General features: G+C 43.5%; 1 protein-coding gene and 1 non-coding gene across 3 annotated transcripts in view; one reads left to right on the top strand and one right to left on the bottom strand.

The window, feature by feature from the left end:
* The window catches only part of LOC124552497 (angiotensin-converting enzyme-like), a 227,308-nt gene that overhangs the window by 82,250 nt on the left and 128,913 nt on the right, over nt 1-16,145 (top strand). The window lies entirely within an intron of this gene.
* Trnas-cga lies at nt 15,137-15,211 on the bottom strand. Its single transcript has one exon. It is a non-coding gene; the product is annotated as a tRNA-Ser (tRNA).

Genomic DNA, 16,145 nt, shown 5'->3' with positions numbered 1-16,145 from the left:
CTTTCAGAGTATGCTCATCCATTAGCTCCATACTTATCATATACAACCGTTCGCTCGACGAAATATCCGCACCCAAAGACTGGAAAGTTGCACTGGTCACACCAATATTCAAGAAAGGTAGTAGGAGTAATCGACTACATTGCAGGCCCATATCGTTAACGGCGATATGCAGCAGGATTCTGGAACATATACTGTGTTCGAACATTATGAATTACCTCGAAGAAAACTGTCTATTGATACACAGTCAACATGGGTTTAGGAAACATCGTTCCTGTGAAACACAACAAGCTCTTTATTCACATGAAGTGTTAAGTGCTATTGACAAGGGGTTTCTAATTGATTCCGTATGTTTAGAAGGCTTTTCACACTGTACCACACAACGACTTTGTAATGAAATTACTTGCTTATTGATTATTGTCTCAGTTATGTGACTGGATTCGTGATTTCCTGTCAGATCACAGCTCGTAGTAACTGACGAAAAATCATCGAGTAAAATAGCAGCGATTTCTGGTGCTCCCCAAGGTAGTGTTACAGGCCCTTTGCTGTCCCTTATGTATATAAACGATTTGGGAGACAATCTGAGCAGCCGTCTTAGGTTGTTAGCAGATGACGCTGTCGTTTATCGACTAGTACAGTCATCAGAAGATCAAAACAAATTGCAATACGGATTTAGAAAATATATCTGTATAGTGCGAAAATTGGCAATTGACCGTGAATAATGAAAAGTGCCAAAAGGAACCCGTTAAACGTGGATTACACGATAAATCCGTCAAATCTAAAGGCCGTAAATTCGATTAAATACCTAGGAATTGCAATTACGAACAACTTAAATTGGAAGGAAGACACAGAAAATGTTGGGGGGAAGTATAATCAAAGACTGTGTTTTATTGGAAGCACACTTAGAAAATGTAACATCTACTAAAGAGACTGCCTACACTACGCGCACTTTCGGAGTAGTGATGCGCGGTGTGGGATCCTTACCAGACAGGATTCACGGAGAACATCGAGAAACTTCAAAGAAGGGCAGCACGTTTTGTATTATCACGAAATAGGAAGGGAGTGTAACTGAAATGATACAGGATTTGGGATGGACATCATTAAAACAAAGGCGTTTTTCGTTGCGGCGGAATCTTCTCACGAAATTTCAATCACCAATTTTCTCCTCCGAATGTGAAAATATTTCGTTGACGCCGACGTACACTGGGAGAAACGATCATCATAATAAAATAAGAGAAATTAGAGCTGGCACGGAAATATACAGGTGCGCGTTTTTTCCACACGCTGTTCCTGATTGGAATATTAGAGCATTATTGTGAAGAAGGTTCTATAACCCACTGCCAGGCACTTAAATGTGATTCTCAGAGTTTCGTTGTAGATGTAGAATGTGTTTGCGAGTTCTCATCTGGAATACTGCAAACGGACTTAGCTTTCCTGGGAAGAGGAAGCCTGGCGTTGAGTACTGGCTGGCCATCGAGACCAGAAGGAGAAGAGAACGGCCACTCCTGTGTCAGTGACGATATACCATGTGTCAGCTTAGGTCACTGGTCAAATGTTTGGTCGAAAGGGAAGTTGTAGACTCCGCCCTCAGGGAAAACAGACGGGAAAATGCGGGAACTATGGAATTGTTCGGTGTTTTGCACCAAAATGAAATTAAGACATTTCACATGCACTAGAGCGAAATGCAAAAATTGTTTTCTGACTCACAAACCAGACTGTAGTACTTTTATTGTAGCACACTTGCGCCTCTCGTGGGCAGTGATACAGGTAAGGTACTGAATTTTGAACAATGTACGTAAAATTGTTCACATGACCGTATACATCTGATTTAAGTAATTTAATAATCTTTACAGTATTTCTGCGTGTGCAAAGTAAAGGGTTAACCCGGATGCGACGCACCTGCACAATCTTGTGGGCTCCCGTCCTAACAGAATCCAGGTGGCTATCGAGTCCATGGGCTGAATTATACGGCTCTAGTATGATGCTGGTAATGATTTCTCCAGGGGTGACAAATTTTTTGTCCGGTGAGCTGATACTGATTGAAGAAACATATTTCTCAGTACGATAAATTCGTGAGGTTCTCTTCACTTAAAACTTCCGGGCTGATAGTCCGTGGTCGAAGTATAAATCTCTCTCCTGACGCCGCTTTACCTCCGAGGATGTCTCCCGCAGTCGGAGACGAAACGTCATGAGAAAGTTTTATAATTCGACCACGGCCTATCAGCCCGGAAGTTTTAAGTGAAGACAATAGCGGCCGTGAAAGCTTACACTGTATGATCGTGAGGTTCTGTTCACTATTATAAGGAAAACATGAAATCCACATGTGCTGTTACTTCTGAGTCATACGGTACTGTTCACCGAATATTCCCAACCGCTCTATTTCTCACCTGTTGTGTGTGCTGGTTTTAAATCTTTCGAGAGTTTCGGCCCCTGCGGAAACGTGAATATTCAGCGTGTGCGTGTATCGGCCCCCGTGTAAACACCGGCAGCTGAGACGCCGTAACTGCCAGCCATTACGTACCGTCCACGGCTGAGTCGTCTTCACTGCTTCACTCCTGGAGCCATTAGCCGTGAGGGGCGGCTCGCTGCCTCTTGCAACGCCTTTTCGCCTCAGCGGCTGCGGGCCTTTCCGAACAGAGAGCGCCGACGCTGAAAACTCCCCTCTCAGTTAAGCCATGGCATCACCTGGTCGAGTCGCTGGCCACTCTGCCAACATCACATCTCCTCCACGCCCCCGCATACTGATTCCCCGCCCTGCCTCCCCTGTGTGAAGACGTTTGCTACGTTTCTCCGCTGGTCTGCTGTCGCAAACAGTTCAACACGTTTTGCGATGTAGCTCCGACATTGCAGTTTGTGATCTCGGTCGGAAATGTCGAACATGATAAAACGTTCTGTAAATGGAATCTTCTTCCATCGCTGCTTGATAGGAGAACTTCATAACTATAGATCCAAAGCACTACCGTAACAAAGAAACACCTAAGCTATAGATTTTAGTTCAGTATTTCTTTTTACAACGATTAGTTCTCTCTCTTTATCCTACTTCTGCATCACCTACCATTTGTAACACCTTCCCAAGGTCTTCTACAGGTCTGCTATCTTGTAATTACTTTACTTTGTTTCTTTAATTTAATTGACGCTGTTGAATAGCCTGCTAAATTTTTTCAGCGCATATACTTCTTTTATATCGAGTGCAATCCCTTGCCCATTTCGTCCTCTCACTCTTTCACTTCATCCTTGCACTATCTCTCTCTCTCTCTCTCTCTCTCTCTCTCTCTCTCTCTCTCTCACACACACACACACACACACACACACACACACACACACACACACACACACAGTCTTTTTTCAACCCTAAGTCTTAATATAAGACAAGAAAAATAGCCTCAGGCAGCAACAAGAATGTAGTAATTCGCATCCGGAAGGAGGCAATTGGTGTCAGGTATGAATGTTACCGAATAATGTTTAATGAGCTATGTTTGCAAAACATGAACCCGAATTATGTACAGAAGAATGGGAAAACTGGTAGAAGCCAATCTCGGAGAAGATCGGTTTGGGTTCCAGACGAATATAGCGACACGCGAGGTAATAATGCCCCGACGACTTATCTTAGAAGAAAGGCAATCTGCATTTGCGGTATTTGTGGATTTAAAAAATATTTTGACAACGTTGGCTAGGCTACACTGTCTGAAAATCGGATGGTAGTAGGGATAAAATACAGGAAGCAAAGGGTTATTTACAACTTGTACAAAATCTACACGGCAGTTAAGAGTCGGCAGTCAAGAAAGAGAAGCAGGGATTAAGAAGGGAGGGAGACAGAGTTAGGCTATAACTGCAGTTTATTCAAACTGTACATTAAGCAAGCAACAAACAAAACCAAGTAGAAATTATGTAAGGGAATTAAAGTTCTGGCAGCACAAAGAAAATCCTCGAGGTTAGCGGATAACATTTTAACTCTTTCAGGGGCGGCAAAAGTCTTGGAAGAGCAGTGGAAAGGAACAGATAACGTCTTGGAAAAAATATTATAAAATGAATATCAACAAGCTAAAGGAATAGTATCGCATTTAATTAGCCAAAATGAGGCAGTTACTTTAGGAAACGCGACAGCCGGCTGGTGTGGCCGAGCGGTTCTAGGCGCTTCAGTCTGGAACAGCGCGACCACTACGGTCGCAGGTTCGAATCCTGCCTCGGGTATGGATGTGTGTGATGTCCTTAGGTTAGGTTTAAGTAGTTCTAAGTTCTAGGGGACTGATGACCTCAGATGTTAGGTCCCCAGAGCCATTTTTTGAAATGAGTTTTGCTACTTGTATAGCAAAATGTTGATGGTTGAAGTAGAGGGGACATAAAAAGTAGATTGTCTATAGCAAGGAAAAAAGAACTTTGAATAAAAGGAATTTGTTAACATCGAATACAAATTTAAGTGTTAGGAAGCTTTTTCTGAAGGTATTTAGGGAATGTGGTCTTGTACAGAAGTCAATCTTGGGTGAATGACCAGTTCAGACAAGAAGAGAACAGAAGCTTTTGGAATGTGGTGCTAAGGAATATGCTGGAGATCGGACTGGTAGCTCCAGTAACTAGCGACCAGGAACTGAATCGAAATTGGGGGGGGGGGAAAAAGAAATGCAGGCACAACTTGGCTGAAAGAAGGGATCACTTCGTAGGAGACTTTCTGAGGCACGAAGAAATTGTCAATTTGACAATGGAAGGAAGCGTGGGGCATAAAAATGTTTAGAGGGAGGCAAAGGGATATTAGCAGTAAGTTCAAAGAGATGTAGACTGCGGTAGTCACGCAGAGGTGAAGAGGCTTGCACGGAATAGTGCGGTGTGGACGGTTCTATGAAACCTGTCTTTGGATCGAAGATCACAACAAAAACAATAGTCCTAATGATTGTCTCCTCTGTTCCTTTTACATTTATTTACGGTTTAACTTTAACACTTTAAGTTACACTACACCTGCTCTGTCAAAGACGACATTTGCTCTGTGTTTGTACCTCAGTGTCCAGGTGTAACGTCGTTTTCAATGACGTTCCCCAGGACTCTATTCTCTTTGATAAAGATAGTCGGTTACAGTCTGCTGAAGGCCTTGTAAGCCAAATACCGGTTAACGAAAGAAGTTAATACCGTAGAACATCGAAAATTTTGCGTTTTTAATTTGTGATCTTAGCAGATGCGAGCTGCAATGGCGTGGTCAAGTAATTTTCTGCGAGAAACACGACGCTTTGTGCTCATGTGGTGAGGATACGTTCAAGGGGATTTGTAGCAACTATAAAAGGTCCGATTCACACCGTGGCTGGTCCTTGATAGAGTACGAATCGGGTTTTTATTGAAACTACAAATCCTCGTTTAACGTGTTTCTTCACATGCGTGGGAAGCGTTGGGTTTCTTACAGAAAATCACTTGACCACCGCCTAGTAGCCAGTAATATCGTGCCGTGGTTCAGAGAACCGCTCCTGATTTACGAGGTTCATCGCATACCACACATCTACATTTGTACTCTGCAAAGCACTGTCAAGTGCATGGCAGCAGACGGGATTTCCGACAGTACCAAATTTATTTTCCTTGCCCTTCCATTGGCCGCTGTGGCAGAGCGGTTCTAGGCGCTTCAGTCTGGTTCGAATCCTGCCTCGGGCATGGATGTGTGTGATGTCGTTAGGTTGGTTAGGTTCAAGTAGTTCTAGGGGACTGATGGCCTCAGATGTTAAGTACCATAGTGCTCAGAGCCATCTGAGCCATTTGCCCTTCCATTCCCGTGTGTAGCGGGGGCTGCAGTGCCTACTGCAATGGCTGTCTGCAATGGCTGTCTGCAAGCTCTAACTGCTTTGATCTCGTCTTAGCCGTTCCTACGGGAGCGACATGCAGAGGTTAGCAGTATATAGCTATATTGCTCTCTTAATGCTGGTACCTGAAACACTGTGAGTAGTCTTTCTCGAGATAGTTTGCGCCTATCTTGAAGCATCTTCCAGCTCAGGTTTTTCAGTGGCTGGGTGAAACAGACATGTGGCTGGTGGCGGTGGTGGTGACCTACTTTGAGCGTGCTGTATATCTGCTGATAATCCTATCTGGTACGGATCCCACACACATAAGCAATATTCCACGCAGTATGGGTCTCGCGAGTGCTTTGCAAGCAATATCTGCTTTGCAGGCCAGCCTCATTTTCCCAGCATCCAACAAGCGAGAGCACCATATGCCGGCAGTGAGCTCACGAGATAATTTCAAGAAGGCACTTATTTCATTCCTATTGTTCCCTGCGACTGCAGGCGCACATATCATCACAACCATTTCATCAGGTGAAATAAATTTTGGAAATTAGTTCCTCACTTTTTATCTAATTTATGGTTCTTATTTTTGAAAATATCCGGACGAAAATCTACAGATGGCCGATACAGAACGTGAAGCACAGGGTGGATCAAAAACTGGCGAAATATTACCTCACAGCGAGTTAGCCCCAGCAATCACTCTTCCCTAATCTGGTCCGACACTAGGCAAGCTCGTATTTTATTTACCAAATGGCGCCAGACACCTTCCTATAGTCGAGGAACACGGCGTCAACCTGGGTGCCGATGTCTGCAACGCTATGAATCTCGTGGACGGACAGAGCTGAGGCTAATGTAGCTCCGATTCGGGAATCCATCTTGACTGTCATGTAAGAGATATTTTTTTCTGCAAAGACGTTGTAACATGTGAGCATAAAACATGACCCACCACTGTGCAACTCATTGACGTCACCGACATAGGGCTGTAATTATGCGCATCTGTCCTACGACACTTCCTGAAAACGCTAAGGACGTACTTTTTTGCAATAGGTACGCTTCGCTGCTCCAGCGATCAATGATAAAGTACTAGAAGGGGGAAGAAGTTCTTTCGTATAGTTTCTGGAGAATCTAACAGGTACGTCATCTCGTCGTCAGACCTTTCCGCTATTAAGCGACTGTAGTCTCGTCAACGATGAGTAATCTCGACATGTGGGACTTGGGCGTTCTTGCCGTGGCTGAAGACAGCCACCGTGTTACGACCGTCCGTGGCGGAACAGTTTCGGAAGACCGAATGCAGTATGGTCACTGATCGGCTGAATACATAATTTCGATCTACTGACTTTGTATAAGAACGAAACTTCTTACGATTTTTAGTCAGATCGACAGATCAAATTTTATTTCTCTTGGCTTATTCGCACCATACCTGCGTGATAGACAGCGTGAAGACCACAACTCCATTAACAAAGGTTCAGAGTTGGTAGTACGGACCAAAACAAGGAAAAAAGTCTAGTAAACATGCGCTGTAAAATACTTACCTGAATAGCTATGGGTAGGTTTTAATCTTCGATACCACGAAACAATCTTCCTCCTCCTTTTACTTCCATATTTTGGGGGTAAGTAGTATGGTCCAAAACAAGAAAAAAATATCCATTAAACACGGGCTGTAAAATGCATATATTAAGAACTATTGTGCATCTGTTCACTAGAAGAAATGTTTCACAGTAGTGAAGAACAAAAAGTGCTCGTAATTCTTAAGTTGGGCATTTTAGAGCCCATATTTACCGGATAGTTTTTCTTGTTTTGCAGTACACTAACATCTCTGAAAGTTTGTCGGTGGTTCAGCCCGTAAAATACACTGTGCTGACGGAAGTCGTCGGATATCTATATACACTTCTACAGGTGGCGGTAGTACAGCGTACACATGGTACAAAAGGGCAGTGCTTTGGCGGAACTCTCATTTGTACCCAGGTAATTTATGTACCATAAAAAGGTTTCCGGCCTCATTACGGCCGCACGACGGGAACTAACAGACTTTGAACGCGGAACTGTAGTCGGAGCTAGACATATGGCACATTTTGTTTCTCATATCGTTAGGGAATTCAGTATTCAGAGTTCCACAGTCTCAAGAGTTTGCCGGCAGTACCAGATTGCAGGCATTACCTCTCACCGCAGATAAAGCAGTGGCCGACGGCCTTCACTTAACGACCGAGAGCAGCGGCGTTAAGGTAGAGTAGTCAGTGCTAACAGACAAGCAACACTGCGTGAAATGACTGCAAAACTCGATGTGGGACGTACGACGAACGTATCCGTCAGGGCAGATCGATGAAATTTGGCGTTGACAGGTTATGGCAGCAGAGGAACTCGCGAACGCATTTGCTAAAAGCACGACACTGGCTGCACCACCTCTTTTAGGCTCGTGACCGTATCGGTTGGATACTAGAGGACTATAAAACCGTGGCCTGGTCAGATGAGTCCCGATTTCAGTTGGTAAGAGCTGAGGGTGGGGTTCTAGTGTGGCGCAGACCCCCCAAGCAGCCACGAGCCTAAGTTGTCAACAAGTCACTGTGCCAGCTGGTGGTGCCGCCATAAAGGTGCAGGCTGGGCCCTCTGGTCCAACTCAGCCGATGATCGACAGGAAGTGGTTATGATCAGCTGCTTGGAGACCGTATGCAGCCATTCGTAGACTTCATGTATCCAAACAACAACGGAATTTTTATGAACGACAATGCGCCACGTCACTGGGCCACAATTGTTCGCGGCTGGTTTAGAGGACATTCTGGACAGTTGGCGCGAATGATTTGACCACCCATATCGCCCGACATGAATCCCACAGAACATTTACGGGATATAACCGAGAGATCAATTTGTAAAGAAACTGGTTCTCTACTTCTGAAAAAAAAAACCTTTTAAATAATAAAACATGACCTATACAAGGAATCTGACTACCCCTGTTAGTCATGGACAAAAAAAAAATTCGCATAGTCTTTGTCAGAACGTACAGAATCTTATGTGGGGCCAATAAGACGTCAATTTTAATCTAAATATGGTATGCCAATGTTTACGAAATAAAAAAATAAATTAGGTAATTCAGTACAATTATTATACACATGCGATTACGGGGATCAAATGAACAAGTAAAGTCAATATAATTGCAGTAAACCTGCAAAAGTAAAAAAAAATTATTGTAGGGGGCCTACATAGACATAGCGCATCTGCTAGATGCCCACGAAATACGCACTTTTGTTTTGAAGCTGACAGTCAATGAGAAAATAGCTGGAAAAATACTATTGGTCAGTTTTCAAGCAGTAATAGCGGACAGCATCAGCTGGTATTATACACAATTCTATGGTAGCTAATTTTACTGCACAAAAAATAAAATATGTACTCCCTCCAAAAGATGTTACACACAAACATTAAAACAAAATTATGATGAGCAGCAGATTGTCTGAGAAGAATTTTGAAAGAAAATTATTAATTGAACTTTAATTTGGCGGGTTTTCAACACTGTCAACAAGACGAAATAATGGAAAGAAAATTTATTGGAACTCAACAAAATTGAACTTTGATATTGTACAGTAATTTTTAAAATAGATAATTTAACTGCAATTGTCTTTAATTCTGAAATGAGAGAGAGAGAGAGAGAGAGAGAGAGAGAGAGAGAGTGAGTGTAATAATTTTCTTTTAATGTCTTAACTGTCGCTGCAGGCAGTGCGATGACGTCAGCGGTGGTCCGCGCGGACGATGTGTCAAGTTAATCCTGGTTCGTGGCGTGAAGATAACGATGGATCCTCCTGTTTCACTAATATTCCAGTTACGGCGGTGGTCCACGTCTCCGTTGTAGTCGAATCCGCTGGCAGCACTGGCGCGATAATAATAATTCCAGTGTGTGCGTTGTCGTTACGCGCGCGACGTTTTATTATTAAAAATTTATTAATCACGCGGTGCGGGTAGGTCGGAATTATGCAATGTCTTTAGTATTTACGATATATAGCCGGTTAATGCCAATACTTCGCACAGTTCTTTCACCGTGTTGCCGCAGGAAAACAGTCACATGTGTTCATCACTATAATAGTCCGTTAAACTTCAGTTCAATTTACGTCGTCGTCTTTAAGACAGTTTGGATGATATAATAAATGTGTCTTGATCAAATCACAGCACTGTTCTTTTACTTAACATTTTGGTTTGTTCCACTTTCACACAATTCTAACAGTTAGTGTCTCCACACGACATTGGTGTCTGGTTCACGGCTAATTGTCACAAGTTCAGACAGTATGTAAAATCGCCACAGCAAACACTCGATATACTTTTCAGGTTTTACTGTTCACTTAATAATGCACGATCTCCTACTAACACAACAGACGCACAGTAATTAATTGTTCCTCCGCGTATCACCGTCTTTCACGCCGAACTTCGCAACATTTCTCCACCCGCGAACCGGCCACGATACCACAACTCGCACGCTCTCTCTCTATCTCTCTCTCTCTCTCTCTCTCTCTCTCTCTCTCTCTCTCTGACACATTACTTCTCCTAGCCTAACCAAAGATTTACAAAGCATATAAAACCAGAACATTCATATTCGTACAATATAAAATATAAAACAGTAGCAAAATGAATGAAGAAACAATGTGACGTATTAACAAATAAAGAATAGTTGAAATAAATGATACGTATGTACTATGACAAGGTAATGCACAAAAGAAAAAAAAAATATTATCGACTTTGGGGGAAAGCAGTGTCTTTACAAGTTACGCACAAAATCCTGCATCGACAACACTTCCGCATCTATAGACGGCTGTGGAGGCAGCATGGCTAAGTATTTCTGCAGTGAGTTCCTACGACTTGTTGAGTCCATGCCACGTCGGGCACACTACGCCGGGCGAAATGTGGTCTGACACAATATCGGGTGTTACCTCATGACTTTTGTGATTTCTGTGTTGCCCGTATATGGTCGTTTTGCTACACTTCACAGATGCACTCCACTGTCCCAGAATCCTTGCAACAAATCTGAAATGCGTGGAAATGAAATTGGTTTGACGGGGAAGAATTCAATGGAGATGCACTGGCAGAAAATGATATCAAGACCAAACCACTGTGCCAGGCTAACTGAACCTGCACTGTAATTAATGTATTGAAACAGAAACAAGTGTCTGAGGCACGCCTGAGGGCATCTTCAGCTAGCATGTTGGTTAAGGCGATTGTTTCCAATTTGCCAGAGGCCCGGGTTTGAATCCTGACATTGCGCAAAATTTTCAGTTGTCACCGTGCGTTCGTAAGAAATGAAGTCTTCCATTTTCCTTGCCTACTGCAGATTTTACGTGATGGTCCCATTTCATATTGCTTCTTGTCACTAGCTCCAAATAATCAATGTGTCATACTTCTAAGCTAACACAAATTTCGCGATCGGACAGTAACAGGATCATTTCTCTTCATCATAATCTAAAGCCAGTAAACAAATTTAACAAAGTAGCCAACATAACGCTCAGATTTCAATTCACGAATTGCTGTTAAAAACCTCTGATCATGTAGGCTGACACGCTGATTTCTATTCGAACGTTTTTGTCTTTCCAGTGACAGGGTTTAAACATCCTTGTTTTTAACTTATTTATTTGTGATGACTAATTTTTGTAATGTAAAAAAGGTGGATAATCGGGATGGATGGAAAAGGCAATGTTGTTGCTTGCGAATCATAGCCAATATAAATTTTCTAAAGTATAAAATTGTCATTCTCAGCTGGCTGATCTTACAACGACATATTATTTGTCTCATTTTCTTCTTCTTGTTCTTCTTCTGCACTTCCGTATTAGGCCAGCTGCGGTGTGTGACGATTCCGATCCTTTTGTCGATCTAGTAGGATCTCTTTTTCCCTTCTGGTTCAATGTTCTTTATTCAGTGTGATAGTCTCTTTCGTTCCATTCTTTGTAGATGTTCATTCTATCTCTTTTTGTTTTCATCCATTTCTCGTTTCACTCTCCAAATTTTCAACTCCTTTCGAATATCGTCATTTCGTATTTTATCTATTCTTTTACATTTCTTCTCCGCTCGAAAAATTCCCATTCTATTCCTTGCATTTGTTCATCTTGTCTTTCATTCGGTGCCGAGGATTCGCTGCCATATGACAGGGTTGGCAGAGCGACTGATCTATGAAATTTCCTTCGTGTATCATTCCATGTTTTATGCTTTCAAGTTCTATTAATTGTTCCACAAACACTTACAAATATATTCGACTTAATCTACATATCTTCATCGTCATCACACGATACGTAATACGTAAGACAGTTAAAATATATGTTCAGTCGTTTTTTCATTAACAAGTGTCTTAGTTATCGAGGTATATTGTACACAAAACGCCGTTCATTTAAATTTGCTAGAAGATATTTGCGGATTCTATCCTGAGCGTATTTTATTTAGTTCATAAATTCCTTTTTATGAGTAAATTTCTCCTGAAAAAGTTAATGTAAGGTCATCAACATATAGGAATTATTTTAGCCTCGCCGAGTATTTTATTTGTACACCACTGTTTATCGTAGGATTCGACATGCGCTGCGGATAAACTACAGCCTTGATTCTGCCGTTTATTGATTTGTATCGATTCTGTATACGTGCCTTCTAGATGTAAGACTACTGAAACTTCTTTATGCAGACTTTTGATAGCTGATATAAGCTATGTCGTCCATTATTTTCAATGACTTTTCTCTAATGTCGTTATCAAAAGCTTGTTTTGTTTTTCATAAGATAAGAAAAGCCTTAAAAAGGGTGACAGCGTTCACAGGTTTGTTTGTAGGTCCGTGGAGATCTGCAGACGGCTGGTATGCGCGAGCTCCTACACGTGTGAGCTTCCTGGACCAGCGCTTGAGGAACGAACACTCGTGCAAACGATGGGGGTTGAACCCACCATCGGGCTCCTATTGACGTTACGGTTTACAGCGTCTCCACCGATCTTCTGACGTGACGACATTCCTCGTTTGTAAACTGCTCGCTGGAGACCATCTCACATTTCGGTATCTAGCTTTTATTCAGTACGGTATTCTGGTTCTGACCATGGTGTACATCGGAAGATGGAACTTCGCTCTTACGAAACGCGCCATCTTTAATGGGACGACTGTAAAAGGTGGTTAAGTGTGGCTGAGTCTAAGTATTGTCTTGGTTGTTGAAGTGTTCGTAGCTTCGTCGGTACAAGTACGTGACGGTCTCCGAGAGCCAGACATACGTTCACCACCGACTTTGAAAACCCTTCGGATGCTCCGTGCAGAAGCGCCTCTGGCGGGCTACACAGTACGGCTGAGCCGCTGCCTGCGGGCAGAATGCGCTGCCTTGCTGACTTCCCGACTGGAGTGCGTAGCGTCGAATCCCATCCGCTGTCACTGCAACAAAGAGAAAGACGCTTTCCACCAACACTCTGTTTCCTCTAGATTCTACAAACGATTGTCATGTTAAGCACTGCTCACTCTGTTCGCCCTCTAGACCTATACGGTAGTAGACATCGCCGCCCAGCTTCGTGCCGTGTTCCTCGACTTCCAGAAAGCTTTCCTTCGAACAAAATACTACGCTACAAAATATCAGGCCAGCTGTGTGACTAGATAGGATAGTTCCTAGCATACAGAACACAGTAGGGCTTTCGTACCCGAGAGAAATCTTCAGATTTAAAATTAACTTCCGACGTAGCGGAAGCTAGCGTTACAGGACTATTAGTTCTTACTGACGTAGTAGATACGATGAATGGCTGCAAATGGTGTCCAAGTAGCCGAACATAATCATTTCCAGTTAATGATCGGTTCAGATGGATCAGAGGACCCAGTCCATTCCATGTAACACAGCCGACGCCGCTGTTGAGCCGCCACTAGCTTGCACAGTGCCTTATTGACAAGTTGGGTCCACGGTTTCGTGGGGTCTGCGCCATATTCGAACCCTACCATCAGCTGTTATCAACTGAAAGCGCGACTCCTCTGGCCAGGCGTCTAGGGTCCAACCAGTCCAACCAGTCGCGAGCCCAGGGGAGGCGCTGTTAGCAAAGGCACTCGCGCCGGTCATCTGTTGCCAAAGCCCATGAAAACCAAATTTCGCAGTATTGTCGTAATGGGTATGTGTTTCGTACGTCCTACATAGGGTTCTGCGGTTATTTCGCGCACTGCTACTTGTCTGTTAGCACTGACAACTCTACGCAGACGCCGCTGCCCTCCGTCATTAAGTGGAGGCCTCCCGTCGGGTAGACCGTTCGCCTGGTGCAGGTCTTTCGAGTTGACGCCACTTCGGCAACTTACGCGTCGATGAAATGATGATGATAAGAACAACACAACACCCAGTCCCAGAGCGGAGAAAATCTCCGACCCAGCCGGCAATCGAACCCGGGCCCTTAGGCACGACATTCCGTCGCGCTGACCACTCAGCTATCAGGGGGAGGACATTCCGCGTTCAGACTGTGTGGATTCCCGTCGTGCGGCCACAATCACGTCAGAAACCCTTTCACACGAATCACCTGAGAACAAATGACAGCTCCGCCGTTGCACTCCCCTGCTGCACCTTGTGCAAGCGACACTACCGCCATCTGTATGTGTGCGTATCGCGGTCGCATTAGTTTTTTGAGCTGTGTATGGCTACACCGTTGCAGAATAGTCAGTGGAAAAATAGAGAAATATAAAATTTCAGGGATTATCGGTAGAGACCAGTTTAAAGTGGAACGACCGCATAAAATTAATCGCACGTAAGGCAGATTGTAGACTCCAATTCTTTGGATGAAATCGCAGGAAGTGTAGTCCACCCGTGATGAACGACCAATAGCAGTGGAGTGTGAAGCCTTCTCAGTGGAATGCGGCATCTCTGGTGTCTGTAGTCAAATCAATGTGGCTGTGTCCTTATGTAGCAGCTGTTATTTTTTTCCTGAAAAATGATAAATGTAATAATAGAACAAGGAATTGTCGTGAGATTTGATATGAAATTTGGAAAAACTGTTACTGTAACTTGTGTTTCACTAAGGGAAGTGTACGGCGATGACTGTTCATAGCATACGCGAGTTTTTGAGTGGTTCATGCGTTGCAAGATGGCCTATAAGACGGTGAAAATGACTGACGCCTGGGATGCTCTTCAATAGGAAAACTTGATGAAAATATCTAAACAGTAATTAATCTGGTTCGATCTGACAGTCGGTTGAGTTTTCCATCGATCGCTGAAACTGTAGGAAGTGCCAGGAAATGCGTAAGGCAAATTGTGAATGACCATTTTAACATGAGAAAAGTGCGTACGAAACTGCTGCCGAAAATTCTCAAGATCAAACAAAAAGAAGCTTTGGAAAATGTTTGTACTGATACTTTGAATGCCATTGGCAATCTAGAATGAGATATTCACTCTACAGCAGAGTGTGCGCTGATATGAAACTTCCTGGCAGATTAAAACTGTGCGCCGGACCGAGACTCGAACTCGGGACCTTTGCCTTTCGCGGGCAAGTGCTCTACCGACTGAGCTACCCAAGCAAGACTCTCGCCCCGTCCTCACAGCTTTTCTTCTGCCGCCAAAGCGAAAGGTCCCGAGTTCGAGTCTCGGTTCGGCACACAGTTTTAATCTGCCAGGAAGTTTCACCATTGGAAATGATCCTAATATCTTGGATAGAGTGATAACAAGTGACGAATCTTGGTTTTTCACTTCTGATCTAGAAACTAAGCGCCAGTCGATGCACTGGAAGGGCTCGGCTTCACCGAGACCGAAAAAAGCTCGAAATAGCAAATTAAAATTGAAAGCGATGACGACTTCTTTTTTTTCTTCGATATTCATGGAATTGTGTATTTCACTAGGTCCCTAAAGGCCAAACTATTAACGAACATTAGTACCTTGAGGTTTTTGCTCAATTCCGTGAGAAAATAAGGAGGAGACGACCCGAATTGTGGAAGAACGAGTCATGGGTTGTGTTATGAAGTTCCTAGCGACGTACAGCGTCCCAGTTTGGGGACCACGCACCTTACCCGTCTGCCCCAGTACCACCTGACGTGTATGTGTTCCCTAAGGTCACATCTGCATTAAAAGGAACCGGATTTCAGTCCGTTGGATCAGCGAAAGCAAAAGCGACACACGTCATCAAGGGGCTCATAGAGGAAGACTTCCAGCACTGTTTCCATCACTGGAAAATTCGTATGGAACGCTGTAGGGACACAGGAGGGGAGTATACTGAGGGGGGTGATAACTAAATATTTATGTTTTTGAAACAAACTATTTTACAGCAACAGTCCCGTTATTTCGTAGCCGCACCTTGTAACGTTACTTCCTCCGGCGTGGTATCTCGCGAAAAGACTTTAAGAATAATACGAGGCAGAGTCCATGTCACACTGTGGCGCAATGGTTTTCCTAAAGTCCTTCACCAAAGAAGACGAATTAAATATTCCTGAATTCCAGTCAAGAAGAACTGCCAATATG

Source organism: Schistocerca americana, chromosome 10, assembly GCF_021461395.2.
Source record: "Schistocerca americana isolate TAMUIC-IGC-003095 chromosome 10, iqSchAmer2.1, whole genome shotgun sequence".
NCBI classification, from domain to species: domain Eukaryota; kingdom Metazoa; phylum Arthropoda; class Insecta; order Orthoptera; family Acrididae; genus Schistocerca; species Schistocerca americana.
The sequence above is the reverse complement of the archived record's forward strand: the minus strand, read 5'-3'. Positions and strand labels throughout refer to the sequence as shown.